Source organism: Colossoma macropomum, unplaced genomic scaffold (genome assembly GCF_904425465.1).
Source record: "Colossoma macropomum unplaced genomic scaffold, Colossoma_macropomum, whole genome shotgun sequence".
NCBI classification, from domain to species: domain Eukaryota; kingdom Metazoa; phylum Chordata; class Actinopteri; order Characiformes; family Serrasalmidae; genus Colossoma; species Colossoma macropomum.
The window spans coordinates 760,164-764,275 of NW_023494796.1; the positions used below are offsets into that span (position 1 = coordinate 760,164).

At 42.4% G+C, this 4,112-nt stretch overlaps 1 non-coding gene across 1 annotated transcript; it reads right to left on the reverse strand.

The window, feature by feature from the left end:
* Window positions 1–2,886: 2,886 nt before the first annotated feature.
* Window positions 2,887–3,051, reverse strand: LOC118817175. The gene has a single exon (XR_005007974.1). It is a non-coding gene; the product is annotated as a U1 spliceosomal RNA (small nuclear RNA).
* Between the last annotated feature and the right edge of the window lie 1,061 nt (window positions 3,052–4,112).

The following is a 4,112-nucleotide window of genomic DNA, read 5'->3' on the forward strand; positions in this document are numbered from 1 at the left end:
CACATTGATGAGGAGTATCCTGACTTCTGGTATCTGTAAAACAGGCTGTTTGCGAGCACCAGACGGCACACATTGGAAAGCAGCTCAGCTTTTGACCCAGCAAATGGTCATCAACACACAAAGACTGCTTGGACAGCTCCTGAGTGAAGTGCAGCAAGCTCTGTCCCAGCAGGTGCAGGAGCTCCTAGAACTGGCATAAAGAAATGCTGCTCCAGAGTTTCCCTCATTAAGAGTGACCACTTCTGATGGAGGTTGGCAGGAGAATAGGGGCACCCTGCTGACCTCCTCGTCTCTGAGTCTGGGCCTATTCAAGAAAGCCGAAGGGAAGGCACTGTGAAGGTGAGGAACCTGAGATAGATAGATAGATAGATAGATAGATAGATAGATAGATAGATAGATAGATAGAAGGTGCTGTACAAACTCCCAGTCCCTAAGCAGTCAGGAGACCTACATTGGCGTATAATACAAGGGGCAATAACCATAAATCAGCACACTGCACACTTTGTTCAGGGAGTGGACGTGGCCTGTCCCTTCTGCTCCAAACCCGAGACTGTTGAACATCTGTTTGTGGATTGCTCACGGCTAAACATCTTATTTGGTGCTTTACACAGCTTTTGTTTCAAATTTGGCATGACTCACTTTTGGTCTGTTCATATTGGGGCCAAAATGCACTTTTTTGGGCTAAATGTTGTCTTTTAAACTTTGTGTTTGGTCAAGCTGAATGGGCCGTATGGCTTACAAGGAGGATTAAAATGGGGGGACAAGGCCTCACAGACCCTGATGTGATGCTGACGTTTTATTTGCATATTAAAATTCGATGAATCACTTGTTAACGTTTCAAAATATGTAGTGTGTTGCTGATGTTGTGTAGAAGATGGGGAACTTGTGTATGTGATGTCTTTTTTTTGTGTGAACTATGATAGTTGGGGGGAATGGCTAGTGGGCGGAGTAGGTGGGGCTAAGTGGGGGTTTGTCCAATTGTGAAATGTAATTTTGTATGCTGTTGACATCAAAACCAAAGTAAAAGTCTCTTTCTCTCTATTTAATTTCCAGTTCAATTTCAATTTAATTCAAGGTGCTTTACTGGCTTGACAAATAGTGCTACATTTATACTGCTAAAGCAACAAGTTACAGGTTTTAACACTTTTAAATGGAAAATCAACTATTTGACAGCTGAACATATCAGAGAATTAAAACTATAGAGTTATATATATATATATATATATATATGTATATATATATATATATATATATACATGCAGGTTTTACAGAGGCATGGTCTAAACTAACCCAACTGTGTGCATGTACATGCATGCATGTGTGTGATAGGGTCACTCACTGTCCCTCTTACATTGGCAGGTCAGGACGTATTGAGCTGCGAGTGTGCAGCACTCTGTGTGCTTCCCTAGCAGATATAGTAGTTTCTCTGTATTAGGGAGGCTGTTAAATGTAGGATGTCTCTCTCTCTCGCTCTCCTCCTGAAGAAGCCCTCAGGTCAGAATTGATGAGCTCTTCGGAAAACTTGGCGAGCGTCTCTCTCAGGAGCTTTCCGCTGCCACGAAATAAGCAAACAACCCGGCAACCCTGAGCCGCCAGCCAATCGGAGAGCACGCCTGAGGTCATGTGATCACGCTCGCTCGCTTGTTTGTATAATTTACGCCTACTTACACAACCTAATGCTCACACATACACAGAAAATAGCTGATGAAACCGAAGCCTAACTAATCTTCTCATACACACTACAACATCATCCACGTCAATGCAACTCCAAAACTTGATTTGGCCTCCCTCGCCTAATGAGAGAACCGACATATTTTCATATAGTATACATTGATGACCGGTAACAATATGATCAATCAGTGATGAAGCAAATAACGGTGATTATCCTGTAAAAATGGCACACGTCAATGTCTGAGATATAGTAGACGGTAAATGAACAGTTGGTTCTTGTAGGTGACTTGTTGGCTATGGGAACAGGGCAAATGCAGGGGTCGCAACCCAAATGTTAAGAAGAGCCATTTTGTCCCTTCAACAAATATCTAACCACTTTGGGAGCCACAGCATTTTATGTCCATTTTACCATCTTGGCTGTAAATATGTCTCAGTATGTGCTGATGTACTAGTACAGGCTAAAAAATACAATCTAAACAAGAACGCAGACTTACTTTCCTCTGCTTTTCAGCTATAGCCACTTTTCTCACATCTCCAGCAGGAAACATTTCCACAAAAGTAGAACAGTTTCTCATAAAATGTCTCTCAACGTTCGATTTTTACGAGGTTGAAATCAGCTTCTCATTGGAAATCCCATTCCACCTTAAATGGTGCCTGACATGCCAGAATGTAACCGCTGCACCATTTAAGGTGGCACGGGAAAATTCGAACAAGAAGCTGGCGAACAAGAAACTGACTTCAACTGACTTTTTAGTGTTTGACAGTTTCTTGCTGCAGATTAAACGTATCAGGAAACCAGCTGGAGTGATTATAAATGCAAATAATCCATTAGTTTCCAAATTATCGTTGTTGGCCTTAATCTCACTCTTTGCTGTTCCATTAGCTACTAGCTAGGTGAGATTGTTGTCTGCGTTGCAATGATGACATCAATGCACAAAGGCTATCCTATCTGGTCTGAACTGACAGCAGGGCAACTGTGTAATGTAATGATGGTTAAAGGAGGAACGTGTCACAACAGAGAGTTATGCTTAATCTGCATAACAAGTATGTTTGGAATGATAGTAACCGCTAATGCTGTCTCAGTGGCAGTTTTGTTCTTCTAGCTAATAACTGTGGTTAGCTATCAACATATTAGCTACTCATTTCTGTTTTTACATAAAAACCTTCCGGTCACAAGGCTGGTTCCCTAACCTCCAGCAGCACGACTGCCCCTGTCAGGGGAGAGTGCGAATGCAGTCCCCTACTACCAGAAATTATGCAGTCGAGATTCTTGCATTTGGGGAATTCGCAAGGGTCAGCGCAACCGAAGTGCAATGGCTGAGCCTCACCCTGGGTGAACCACCTTCATGATCATGGTGTCGTCCCCTGCTAAGTAAGTATGAATGAATTAAAGCATTAAAGCATTCGTCCATATTTCATATTTTAATCATAAGTATTTGTATATATTTTGTCATACTACATAAGAACAATGCAATGGGCTCCATTTTCTCTCAGCAGTTCCCTCACAAGTTTTGCGCTACATTTGCAAGAAGTGGGACCTTTTTGGCAACGTCACTGTGCAGCCTCATTAGGACTGGCCATTAGTGTGACCAATAGGCTACTACGGAGGAGTCTTCATAAAAAAGTTAGTTTTTTTCTGACTTTTAAAAATGAATAACTCACATTTAGTGGCTGTTTTGGTGGCAAATTGAATAATTGAAGGGTGGTCTCTGACTCTTGCACAGTACTACATGTCATGCCGATCAAAAGCGACATTGTTCCCACATTGTTAGCACCCATAAAAAGGCAGTGTTCTCCAGCTTCTTAAATAAAAAAGAAAGACAAACATGGAATATTGGCCCTGGTTTGTCTCAGTAGCGATCCAGTCTGGCCGCATTAAGCTCACAGAGTGTGAGTTTCTCCTCCAAGACATCGATAATGTCTTTGAAGACATCGATCCTGCAGAGGCACCGGGCGGAAGATTGAAATTTGAGCAAGAGATGCAGGTCTGCCTTTAGAAACAGGATGCAATGAAACTAATGGATTTCCTCAAAGGTACACTGGAAATAGAGCTGCACAGTTAAAGGACTCAAACTCATCCACAACGTTTTAGCCCTCCTATTATCGGTCACCATGCGGTGGCTCAGGACAAAGACTCATCTTATGCAGGTCTTGTAGGTAATGTTTCAGTCGTTGTCCCTTGGTGACCTTTATGGGAAAAGTTTCATGATCCGTGGACCAAAAGAGATGCTCCAGAATTGCTTGGAATAAAACCTTTTTACATTAACTTACATTATCAGTTAAGAATGTTTGTGCCATCTCCTGTAAAACTACCATTTGGAGACGCCTGTTTTCCTTTGGACAGCGACGATATGCTGTGTGTGCCTTGTTAACATAACACCTTGTATCTCCTCAGTGCGGAACCCTCAGGGCCTTCTAAGCCTTCAGAGAGGGTCTAGCAC